The 13302-nt window shown below is 49.4% G+C and overlaps 1 long non-coding RNA gene across 1 annotated transcript in view; it reads left to right on the top strand.

The window, feature by feature from the left end:
• Positions 1–12749, top strand: part of LOC138259509 (uncharacterized) — a 32434-nt gene extending 19685 nt beyond the window's left edge. The window contains exon 2 of the long non-coding RNA XR_011198749.1: positions 12539–12749. This is a non-coding gene — a long non-coding RNA (uncharacterized lncRNA). The remainder of the gene's footprint in view (positions 1–12538) is intronic.
• Positions 12750–13302: the final 553 nt, after the last annotated feature.

The raw sequence follows: 13302 nt of genomic DNA, 5'->3' as shown, positions 1-13302 counted from the left end.
GTGCCCATCTTTCTGATGTTTTGTTGTTCGCGTTGTCATTGGCTCAGCGTGGTTGTGCTTTGCCCACGGTTAAGGGCTATCTTTCGCCCCTTTCGACTTTTTTTTATATCTTCCAGATCAGCCCTCCCTATTCAGATCTCCTTTGGTTGTTCGATTTTTGAGGGGGCTTACTAATAAATTTCCTCCCAGGCCTTTTATTATGCCGCAGTGGGACTTGAATTTGGTGTTGACTTCCTTGCTGCCCATTAGGATATTTGTTTTTCAAAACGGTGGCCATCACTTCGGCTAGACGTGTTAGCAAACTGCAGGCTCTTTCTGCTCACCCGCCTTTCACCACTTTTTATAAGGATTAGGTGGTTTTGAGGACCAGGGTGGCTTTCCTCCCCAAGGTGGTGTCTCCATTTCACTTGGGACAATCAATAACTCTCTTGACGTTCTACCCTCCTCCTCATCCATCTAAGGAGGAGGAAAGACTCCATTGTCTGGACCCTAAGAGGGCTCTCAGTTTTTATGTCGACAGGACGAGAGAGTTCCGGTTGGATGAACAACTCTTTATTGGATACGTGAGGAAGGGGAAGGCCGTCCACAAGAGAGCGATCTCCAGGTGGGCCGTTCTTTGTATTAAAATATGTTACTCATTGGCAAAGAAGGATCCTCCTGAGGGGATCAGGGCTCATTCCACCAGGGCCAAGTCAACCTCATCGGCTTTGGCCAGAGGTGTTCTGATGGTGGACATCTGCAAGGCTGTGACTTGGTCTTCCCTCTACACCTTTGTGAAGTATTATTGTTTGGATGCAGAGGTGCGAATGGATGGCAATTTTGCACGGTCGGTGCTGCAGGATTTCCTGGTTTGACCAGACAGACACCCTCCGAGGTGGTACTGCTTTGGGACTCTATTCATTAGGTGAGGAATCCACAGGTAGTTGTATCCATCAGAAGAGCAAGTTACTTACCTTCGGTAACGCTTTTTCTGGTGGATATATTAGCTACCTGTGGATTCCTCACGGTCCCTCCCGCCTCCCAGTTGTCTGTCTGGTCATACCAGGATCGGCATGGGTGTGAATAGACGAAGAAAGGGAAGGCGGTGCAGAAGTGTAACATCTCACGATGGGTGCTTCTTTGCATCAAAAAGTGCTACGCTTTGGCTAAGAAGTTTAAAAAAAAAAAAAATCGTATTTTTATTTATATTTTTCCCAACTTCATAGGGATTCGAGAGGTACCCATAGTTTGTGGGTTCCCCTGGAGGAGAACAAGAATTTATCCCAGACGACTCGGAGAGGCATCGGTCGACTGCACCATCGGCTTCAGTGGGGCCTATTCACCCAAGGTCTGATTCGGACCCTTTTTCCTATGGGGAGGAATTGGATGGATCCCTGGACCATTATGAATACCAGGATGACCATGCTGTGGACTGGGAACAGGATTTGGGTGAAGCCAGTGGTCTGGATACTTCTCCTGACGCTGGCATGCTGTCTCCTCCTAGTGTGGCTACGGCGGAGGAAGCAACTTACAGTATGGTGGTCAGTAGGGCAGCTGAGGTCCTCAGCCTTGAGCTACCTACTGTGGAAGTCAGGTCTAATCTCCTGACTGAGGTGCTTCAGCCTGGGGCTTCTACTTCAGAACCCCTTCTCTCATTCAATGAGGCCCTCACCGATGTCCTTTTGGGTACATGGTCCAAACCCAACACAGGGGCTCCTGTGAACAGGACTCTTGCTAGCCGCCATTGGCCTGCACCGACTGACCCAAAATTCCTGTCCCAACACCCCACTCCTGAGAGTCGTGTTATCCAGGCTTCCACTTCTTCAGGCGCATTCCCTTCCGTACCCCAGGATAGTGAATCCAAAAGGCTGGAACAATTTGCCAAGAAGTTGTTTTCTTCCTGCAGCCTCGCACTGCGGTCTGTGAACACTGCATGTTTTTTGTGACGTTATACCCACTCCCTGTGGGTTACAGTTGCGCAAGTCCTGCCGCAGATACCGGAGGAGGCCCGTGCTATCGTCTCCCAAGCAGTGAAAGATGGGAGAGATGCAGAAAAGTTCACTATCCGTTGTGGGCGGGATACGAGAGACTTTCTGGGCAGATCGGTTGCAACAACAGTGGTCTTACGGCGCCATGCCTGGTTACGCACTTGTGGCTTCTCGGGGGATGTCAAACAGTCACTCATGGACATGCCCTTTGATGGCACCCGTCTCTTTGGAGACAAAGCGGACTCTGCCTTGGAGAGATTCAATGATTCCCAGTCTACGGCTCGGACCCTTGGTCTTTTCTCCGCCACTCGCCCACCGCATTCAGCTTTTCATCCATTTCGTGGAACACGGAAGGGGCACCCTGTCATGTCCTCAACCCAGCCATTGTGCCACGCACGCTGGGCAGCCTATGCATGGCCGAGGTCGTGGAATTCCACGTGGCTGTGAGACAGGGAACCATAGGTCTGTCCATTCCACCTCTGCCCCCCGCCCCCCCCGCTGCAGTCTCCAAACCCTCCTAGTCCCGGCACTCCTACCCAGTTAGGGGCAGGATCCGCCATCACCTGCCCCTCTGGGAACTTATCACCACTGATGGGTGGGTTTTGCAGATCATTCGGAAGGGCTACTCCTCCCCACCCTCCTTTGGAATCTGCAGCACCACACATGCCACCATCCTCCCATCATCTTCCGGAGGATCATTTTGTGCTTCTCCACCAGGAAGTCATGGCTCTCTTGGCCAAGGGAGCTATAGAAAGAGTCCCTGTGCCAGAAGTGGGTCGTGGTTGTTATTCCTGCTACTTTCTTATACCAACGAAGGACAAGGGCTTACATCCAATCCTAGACTTTCGGGTCCTGAACTACTTCCTCAAGAAGGAGCAATTAAAAATGGTCATCCTGGCTCAGGTTCTTTCTGCCTTAGACCCATGAGACTGGATGGTAGTGTTGGACTTGCAGGACGCTTATTTTCACATCCCCATCCTGCCTGCCCACAGACGTTAACTACGATTCATGGTAGGTCACGAGCACTTTCAGTTTACCATGCTCCTTTTCGGCCTTACCACCGCCCCTCTGGTGTCCACAAAAATGATGGCAGTGGTTGCAGCTCATCTGTGCAGGTTAGGGGTCTCAGTTTTCCTCTACCTCAATGACTGGCTGTTGAAGGCGCCTTCTCCCCAGACAGTCGTCTCTCACCTTCAGACTATGGCGAACCTCCTGCACAAGCTGGGGTTCACTATAAACGTGCCGAAGTCACACCTGACTCCCTCTCAGACGCTCACTTTCATTGGAGCTGTTCTGGATACAGTGCGATTTCTCGCTTATTCTCCAGACAAGCGAGTCCAAGACCTTCAGGCTATGATTCAGATCTTTCTTTCAGCCTCGGTCTTGGGTTTCGGTGAGTGTGAGCCTGCTGGGCCTCATGGCCTCCTGTCTCCTGCTAGTACACATGCCAGATGGCATATGCGCACTCTGCAGTGGGACCTAAAGTTCCAGTGGACGCAGCATCAGGGAAATCGCTCAGACATGGTCCATATCTCGGAGGGGACTGCGAAAGACCTGCAGTGGTGGCTTTAGAATCCAAATTGTGTCAACAGCAGATCCCTCTCCCTTCCCCAACCAGATCTCTCTATAGTGACAGATGCGTCACTTGTGGGTTGGTGTGGCCACATGGGAGAAGCAGAGATCAGAGGCCTCTGGTTTCCGGCGGAGTCGGGCTCCACATAAAAATGCTGGAGCTCCGGGCAATCAGGCTTAGGTCAAAAACATTCCTTCCCTCTCTAAGGGAAAGTGGTGCAGGTGTTCACAGACAACACTACCGCCATGTGGTACTCCAACAGACAACTCGGGGTAGGGTCCTGGACCCTTTGTCAGGAAGCACTACGCCTCTGGACATGGCTGGAATATCAGGGCATTACGCTGATGGTTGAACATCTGGCAGGCTCTCAACGCCAGAGCAGACAAACTCAGCCACCGACACACAGTCGATCACGAATGGCGTCTCTATCTGGAGGTGACGCAAGGTCTCAAGTGGGGAGAGCCTTGGTTAGATCTGTTTGCCTCCGGAGAGAACACGCAATGTCAGCTGTTTTGCACGTTGGAATTTTTGAAGACTGCACTCGCTCGGAGACGCTTTTCATCTCGAGTGGAGCTCCAGCCTCCTGTACGCCTTCCCGTCTAGCCCTCTTCTACCCAGAGTTCTCAAGAAAATCAAGTACGACCGGGCCCAAGTTATCTTGGTGGCTCCGGACTGGGCTTGAAGAGTGTGGTATCCAGAGCTATTGAGCATGTCCATCCATCCTCCACTCAGACTGCCTCTTTGGGCAGATCTTCTGTCACAGCAGCAGGAGACGGTTCTCCACCGGCACCTGTCCAACCTCCACCTTCATGCGTGGAGATTGAGCTGCAACAGTTGAATGCATTTGCCCTTCCACCCAAAGTCTGCAATGTTTCTTGGCAGCCAGGCATCCATCGACTAAAACTGTATATGCCTGTCGTTGGAATAAATCTTGTGGCATGGTGTACCAACAAATCTGTTGATCACATTTGTGCCCCTCTGTCAGAGGTTCTTCTGTTCATTATTTAGCCCAGCAAGGCTCTGCTTTGGGCACCCTTAAAGGTTACCTGATCAGCCCTCACTCTTTAAATCTCCTATTGTCAGTAGGTTCTTAAAAGGGCTCACCCACTTAATTATCTCCCACTCCATTTATTATGCCTCAGTGGGATCTTAATCTTGTACTTACTTATTTAATGTGTACCCCCTTTGAGCCAATGCATAATTGTCCCTTGCGGATCCTCACATTCAAACTGTCTTTCTTTGTCGCTATCACCTCTGCTTGCAGGGTGAGTGAGCTCCAGGTGCTTTCTTCATTGCCTCCAAACTTGTCTGTACACCCTGACAAAGTGGTGTTACGCATTAGAGCTTCATTCCTTCCTAAGGTATTTACACCATTTTATGTAGGCCAGTCCATCACTTTGCCTACCTTCTACACACTCCCACACCCTTCCCATGAGAAGGGGAGAGACTCCACTGTCTGGACCCAAAAAGAGTGTTGGTGTTCTACCTCCATTGTACTAAAGATTTCCAGGTGGACAATCAACTCTTTGGCTATGTGGGTGCTAAGAAAGGGAAGGCGGTGCAAAAGCATATCATCTCTCGATGGGTGCTTCTTTGCATCAAAATGTGCTACACTTTGGCTAAAAAGCAACCTCCTGAAGGCTTGCGTTCTCATTCCAACAGAGAAATTGCGGCTTCCACTGCGTTAGCACGCGGAGTTCCTGTCCTGGATATCTGTCGGGCAGCTACATGGGCATCCCTGCACACGTTTGATAAGCATTACTGCCTGGATAGTCAGGTCCGTCGAGGCGGCTACTTTGGTCGTTCAGTCCTGCAAGACTTTCTAGTATGATCTTTGTTCGCAGCCCACCACATAGGATGGCATTGCTTGGGTATCAATTCTAAGGTAAGGAATCTGCAACTAGAAGTCTCTATCAGATGTACAGGTTAGTTGCCTTCGGTATTCGAAATATCTGGTGGGAGACACATTCTAGTTGCAGCTTCCTTACCGCCCGCCCATCCTCCCCGCTTTGCGAAATTATTTCTGGGGACAGGTGTTCCACCCTTTCAGGTCCTTAGCTCTGTCACACCAATCTCAGTGTTCTTAGCGGCTCTGCGCTCTGGCGTGGAAAGTCGTTAAAAGAAACTGACATCACTGCGGGAGGGCGGCGTCAGTGTACTACTCCAGACGTCATCAAGGCATCAGTCGATGCCTGCGGAGTCGAACAACGCCACCTACAGACGCCCAAGGGTATTGCTCGCAGCAAAATCTCCAGATACAGTCTAACGCCTGGGGGGAAATTCTAAGGTAAGGAATCTGCAACTAGACTATGGGGGTTATTTTAACTTTGGAGGAGTGTTAATCCGTCCCAAAAGTGACGGTAAAGTGACGGATATACCACCAGCCGTATTACGAGTTCCATAGGATATAATGGACTCGTAATACGGCTGGTGGTAAATCCGTCACTTTTCCGTCACTTTTGGGACGGATTAACACCTCCTCCAAAGTTAGAATAACCCCCTATGTCTCTACCAGATATTTCATTACCGAAGGTAAGTAATTTGTACTTTAGGCCATTTGTGAGCTTGCATAAGGGGTCGCACCCCTTATCAGTATAAAGGTTTAAAAAAAAAAAAAAAAAAACCCTGGTTTCTAGTGGCTTCTGCACCCCACCCCCTGCCAAAAGGGGCAGATCGGCCTAATTAATAAAGGCCAATCTGCCCCCTGGGGGGGTGGGGGGGGCAGAAATGATCTTTTAAAAAAATTGCTTGAGGGGGGAACAACCCTTGCCTAAGGGGTCACTCCTGTTCTCAATATAAATAAAAGCATCCCTGGTGCCTAATGGCTTCTGCCCTCCCTGGGGGCAGATCAGCCTATTTCTGATGGATACAACTACCTGTGGATTCCTCACCTAATGAATACTCCCATTGCGCCAGCGTTCGACGGAAATCTTCTTCCTAGCTTCTGCACGTCGACGAGGACGTCACAGTTGCCCACGCGACGCTGTCTGACGTCATACAGGCAATAAGAGGTCCTCGCCGACGTCAGTTCACTTTTTTCCGTGCCATTCGAAACGGTTATCTTAGAGGGAGCTACTGTTGCTGTTCGACAGTGAGTGTGTTTTTTGGATCTATTTTTTTCTTTGAGATTACAATGTCGCAAAGAAAGTCAGGATTCAAGCCCTGCCGTGAGTGTGGGGGCAAAATGTCGGTAACTAACTAAGACTGTTTGTGGTGTCTTAGTTCCGATCATGATGTTGACAAGTGCGATTCGTGTCAACATATGAATCCTAAGGCCCTGAAAGAGCGCGAGGCTAAGCTTTTTCTGGCGAAGTCGAAAAGGAAGGAAAAGAGATGTCATCGAAAATCCTCGTCACCAAAGTCTCATCGGCGTCATCGGGACTCCCGGCGTCATCGAGAATCACGGCGCCGGTCGAGTAAAGAGAGGTCGAGGTCACTATCAACTCGACGTCTGAAGACTTGGGAGGTCAGTCCCACTGTCACTCCCCATCCGTCGACGCCGTTGCCTTCTCCAGCCTCACCGACTTCGCCCGGGTCATCGGGCCAACCACCTTCAGTGTTTGAGGTTCCACAGCCTCAAATATTTTCTCCGTCGTTGCAGACGTCGAGGTCGGTGTCGCCTTCGAACCAGGCACCCCAGTACCCGGCTTTCCCGGCCCCTGGAGCTGATAGTACCGCATTTTTAAATGCAATGTTTTCCATCTTCCAGCAGATGGCTCCAGGTGGTGGACCGGCTGGTCCTCCGGGCCCTTTGGCCTTCAACATGGGTGCTCCGGCTCCGCTTCAACCGGCACCCTTTATGCCCTTTCTCCCCCTGGGGAACGTGGGCTCGGCGCCGGTATCGGCTCCGGTGGCTCCTGAGACTTTGGCTCCGGTGGCTTCGATGTTTCAACCAGTGGCGCCGTCTAGACCTCCTGCAACTCCGAAGCAGTCTTCTCTCCATGCGACTCCTCGATCGGCGTCGTTCTTCAACATCAGCTGACGCCATGTCGACGCCGAGGATAGAGGAGAGGCTGCACTCGAGGAGGCTTGCTCTCCACCTCCTTGAAGAGCAGGAGTACCAGAGACAAAACATGGAGGAAGGAGAGATTGAGGACTCTCGTGAGGGTCTCCATGGGCTGGACACTGCTAGTGGCCTAGATACTTCCCCCGAGTGGGACTTGTCATCTCCTGGGGAGTATACAGAAGAGGTGGCCACTTTTTATTCTGTTATCAGGAAGGCAGCTAGCTTCTTGGATCTTCCTTTGCCGGTAACTGAAGCCAAGCAGAATTTGTTGACAGAGGTGTTGCACCTGGCCTCTACATCGGCAGAACCACTTTTGCCGTTCAATGAGGCTTTGCTGGACCCTGTTTTGGAAGTCTGGAAGAAGCCGGGGTCTTCTTCAGCTGTCAATAGATCTGTGGCTAGGAGGTATCGGGCTGCACCGGCTGACCCTGGTTTTCTTACCAGACATCCAACACCTGAAAACTTGGTGGTCCAGGCTTCCTGCTCGGCAAGGTCTGCTCCTGGCTCTTTTCCATCTGTGCCCTCGGATAGAGACTCCAAGAAGATGGACATGGCACCCAAAAAGGTGTTCTCTTCATGTAGCACGGCATTGAAGTTCACCAATGCTACATGTATTTTAGGAAGATACATTTATGCCCTGATGGACGAGATTGCATCAACGCATACGGAGGTCCCTCAGGGGCTGTTAAATCTAGTATTGGACGCTCAGGCAGCTGCAACTCTGGTTATCCAATCTGGGTTGGATACAACTGACTCCATTGCTAGGGCAATGGGCACTGCTGTAGTTACGAGGAGGCAGGCTTGGCTTCGTAACTCATGATTTTCCTCTGATGTGCAGTCGACCCTACTGGACCTTCCTTTTGTTGGGAACAAGCTCTTTGGTGCCAAGGCGGATTCGGCCTTAGAGAGGTTCAAGGAGAGCAGGGCCACGGCCAAGTCGCTGGGCTTGCAAGCCACTTCTTCTGCCTCCTCCAGATTTTTTAGGAGGATTTGATTGTGGCTCCTCCTCCTCCTCCTCCTCCTCCTCCTTTTGAGGGAAATTCCAGAAGCCTACCTCTGCTCTCTCCTATAGATCTTTTAGAGGGAGGGGTAGGGTCCGTACCAGGGGAGCCTCTCAGCAGCACTCTGCCTTTTCCTCTTCCTCTGGAGGGGTGCAGCAGGGGAAGCAGCCTTAGGCTTCCACCAATTCCCACTCACTCCACTCCTGTAGGGGGGAGGTTACTGAATTTTCTCCACAAGTGGGAGGTCATAACTTCAGACTCCTGGGTTACCAGCATTGTGAGAAAAGGCTACACCCTTCCCTTTTGGGACTTTCCGCCCCACCCATCTTCTTGTTCAGAAGAACACCTCCTGTTGTTGGAACAGGAGGTTCAAGTCCTCCTTTCAAAGGGCTCGGTGGAGTTGGTTCCAGAGCAATAAAGGGGTCAAGGTTGTTATTCAAGGTACTTCCTGATTCCCAAGAAGGATGGTCGTTTGAGACCAATCCTGGACCTAAGGATCTTGAATTGGTTCCTCAAACAGGAAAAGTTCAAGATGCTGACCCTAGCTCAGGTGCTTTTGGCACTGAACAATGGAGATTGGATGGTGTCTGTCGACTTGCAGGATGCTTACTATCATATCCTGATACTCAGGTCGCACAGGAAGTATCTCCGTTTTGTGGTGGGGTCGCAGCACTATCAGTTTGCGGTCCTCCCGTTTGGTCTTACTTCAGCACCTCGAGTCTTCACGAAGGTGATGTCGGTGGTTGCGGCAGAGCTCAGAAGGAATGGGATAGCAGTATTTCCTTATCTAGACGACTGGTTGATCAAAGCCAGGTCTCCGGAGCTCGTGTTGCATCACCTGCAGTCGACAACCCAGTTGTTGTTCGACCTGGGCTTTTGGGTGAACATGCCCAAATCTCACCTAGAGCCCTCTCAGCGCCTCCTGTTCATAGGGGCAGTACTGGATACAACATTGAACCGAGCCTTTCCTCCGCCTCAGCGGATTCAGGACATTCAGGCGTTGGTTCCAATGTTTCAAAGTGGAGCAGTCATTCCAGTCCTCAAGGTCCTACGTCTGCTCGGTCTGTTTGCTTCTTGCATACTGTTGGTCATGCATGCTCGCTGGCACATGAGGGCTCCTCAGTGGTGCCTCCGAAGGCAGTGATCTCAACACAAAGGGGATGTCGAAGGCTCGGTGAGAATCTCCAGAGATGCTGCCATGGATTTGAAATGGTGGATTGCGGACGGCAATCTTTCCAGAGGAAGGCCGTTCTCGCAAGCTACGCCTGTGGCCACAGTAATAACGGATGCTTCCACTCTAGGGTGGGGAGCTCATCTGTGGGACCTGGAGATCAAGGGACTTTGGTCTCCAGTAGAACAGGTGTTTCATATCAATCTGTTGGAGTTACGGGCTGTACGTCTGGCTCTCAAGGCCTTCCTCCCGTCCCTTCTTGGTCAGTCGGTTCAGGTCCTGACGGACAACACTACTGCGATGTGGTATATAAACAAACAGGGAGGGGTAGGGTCGTACCTTCTCTGCAGCGAAGCTCTACGGCTATGGTCCTGGGCAAAGGACCATCAGATTTGCTTGGTAGCAAATCATCTGGCCGGAGTCTTGAACGTACGTGCGGACAATCTGTCGCCATTTCTCGGCCGATCACGAGTGGCGTCTCCATCCAGATCAAGTTCGGTTAATCTTCCAGATGTGGGGGTTTCTTCGGATAGATCTGTTTGCCATCCGGGAGAACTCGCACTGCCCGTTATTCTGCAGCCTCCAGTATCCGGTACAAGGAGCTTTGGGGGATGCGTTTCAGATGACCTGGTGCGACCAGTTGCTTTACGCGTTTCCCCCCATACCCTTGATTCCTTGTGTGTTGAATAAAATTCGCCAAGACCGGGCTCAAGTCATCTTAATTGCTCCGGATTGGCCAAGGAGGGTGTGGTACTCGGACCTTCTCCAACTCTCACTGTGCCCTCCGCTCCGTCTCCCTCTCAGGGCAGACCTCCTCTCGCAGTCGCATGGGCAGGTTTTACACCCCCACCTCCAGAGCCTGCACCTTTATGCCTGGAGATTGAACGGGGCAACCTGAGTTCTTTCTCTCTCCTGCCTGATGTAGTGGATGTTATCTTATCGGCCAGGCGACACTCCACTAAATCTATCTGCGTTAATAGGTGGTCTAAATTTGTGGTTTGGTGTGGAGAGAGGCAGATTGATCCCTTACGTGCTCATTTGTCAGATGTTTTATCTTTTGCTTTGTCTTTAGCACAGAGGGGTTGTGCAGTGGCTACTGTTAAGGGTTACTTGTCTGCCTTGTCAGCCTTTCTCTGTCTTCCAGACCAGCCTTCTTTATTTAAATCACCAATAGTACTTAGATTCTTGCAGGGCCTTATGAATAAAATCCCTCCAACTCCTTTCGTTATGGCTCAATGGGATTTGACTGTGGTTCTAACTTTCCTTATGGGGGTCCCCTTTTGAGCCTATGCATTCTTGCCCCATAAGATTATTGGTTCTTAAAACGGTTTTCCTGGTTGCAATTACCTCTGCAAGGAGAGTGAGTGAGTTGCAGGCTCTATCGGTAAAACCCCCTTATACATCTTTTTATGGGGATAAGGTGGTGTTGAGGACGAAGGCTGCTTTCCTTCCGAAGGTTGTTTCACCCTTTCATTTGGCCCAGACAATTACTCTATCCACGTTTTATCCTCCGCCTCATCCGTCAAAGGAAGAAGAGAGACTACACCGCTTGGACCCAAAGAGGGCGCTAAGCTTTTATATAGACAGGACAAAGGATTTCAGGCTGGAGGATCAGCTTTTCATCGGATACGTGGGAAAGAGGAGAGGAAAGGCAGTCCACAAGAGAACACTCTCCAGGTGGGTTGCTCTTTGCATTAAAATGTGTTGCTCTTTAGCAAAGAAGGATCCTCCTGATGGTATAAGAGCTCATTCCACCAGAGCTAAGTCGGCCTCTTCGACCTTGGCTAGGGGTGTTCCTGTGGTCGACATCTGCAAGGCCGCAACTTGGTCATCCCTTCATACTTTTGCGAAGCATTACTGCTTGGACTCTGAGGTCAGAAGGGATGGCCATTTTGCACGGTCAGTGCTGCAGGATTTCTTGGTTTGACCATTCAGGCACCCACCACCGAGTGCGGTACTGCTTTGGGACTCTATTCATTAGTTGAGGAATCCACAGATAGTTGTATCCATCAGAAGAATGAGTTACTTACCTTCGGTAGCGACTTTTCTGGTGGATACATTAGCTACCTGTGGATTCCTCACGGAAACCCACCCGCCTCCCCGTTGCCTGTTTGGTCTAACCAAGTAATTCTTGAGTGTGCTCCTCTTGGTTTTGAGGATTTGTATATATTATGTATATATGTTTATATCTATATATATAGTTAATATATTTATTTACTTGTTTAAAAAAAAAAAATGGTAGGTTGAATTCTCAGAATGATGTGTTTGTTTGGAATATCATTAAATATTACTATTGTTCTTTCATCTCAATGGCCTATTATTCTCAGGCACGTAAAAAATGTTGGTACTGACGTCGGCACGTCGGCGAGGACCTCTTATTGCCTGTATGACGTCAAACGGCATCGCGTGGGCAACTGCTCGTCGACGTACAGAAGCTAGGAAGAAGATTTCCGTTGAATGCTGGCGCAATGGGAGTATTCATTAGGTGAGGAATCCACAGGAAGCTAATGTGTCCACCAGAAAAGTCGCTACCGAAGGTAAGTAACTCGTTCTTTAATAGCCTTATGTCCATGGCAGTGAAGGGCTTAAGGACATGAAGACAACACCCGCTTTAGCAAGAGGTTTCTGTTGACCCGGTGACAAAGTTGATGCAGGATACATTTGGGACTTTCCTATGGTAGTAGTATGACTGTTTTGCCATTATCATGCTTTTGAATACTGTATTTGAGATTTAAGGTGACATTGCTATTTGCGTGCCCTCCACTTGAACGTCATATTGGTTCTGCATGGAATAGTTACAAGGTGTATTTTCTCTTCTAGGGAATGACGGCTCCAAACGGGAATGAACAAGAAGGAACTGACCATTTTTATCTCACGAAGAAAGAGGGGACATAAACATGGACTATGTTATGAATTTAGAGTTTGATAGGTTATGTGGAATACCCCTTCCCTAAGATTTCTGTGAAATAAAGTTTTTTTTTTCTAATTGTAAAGGCTGCTGATTAATAAAATGGACAAAGGAAATGCATAATCCATGGCTCCGGTCTTGAGATTGAATCATAGTTCATAATTTCAATAATTATCAAAAGTAAATGTGCTTTGCTAATGTGTCCCTCATTAGTGCTGACCTACCATTAGTATTTTTTAGTGAAAGCTAACTACCCAACTGCATCTCCAATAACTTTTTTTTTAACCAGTTTTAAATTGCATTTTCAATATCACAATCTTGAATAAATTACATCTATGAAAGTTACATTATCATTAGTAAAATCCGCAATCCAGCTACATCGTCATTAATAAAATAGTTTCACATCAGTATCAGCAGGAGTCCTTGGTTCAGTCCTTAAACAGCAACATTGGAAAAAACAAGTCATGTGTTAATGTTAACTCACATTCTGCGATTACCATAAGTGCTATTCAATCTTCCTATCTCAAGCAGGTACTGCAAACATTGAAAATCAACAGTGACATCCATGAAGCTATAATGGCCACTAGGAAGCTATTCGGGGACATCAAAGGGTGTAACAGAAGGGTGTTGTCACTCACCCATGGACAGGCTGGAAGGGGTTATGATGGAGGTGTGG

This window comes from Pleurodeles waltl, chromosome 9 (assembly GCF_031143425.1).
Source record: "Pleurodeles waltl isolate 20211129_DDA chromosome 9, aPleWal1.hap1.20221129, whole genome shotgun sequence".
Taxonomy (NCBI): domain Eukaryota; kingdom Metazoa; phylum Chordata; class Amphibia; order Caudata; family Salamandridae; genus Pleurodeles; species Pleurodeles waltl.
The sequence above is the reverse complement of the archived record's forward strand: the minus strand, read 5'-3'. Positions and strand labels throughout refer to the sequence as shown.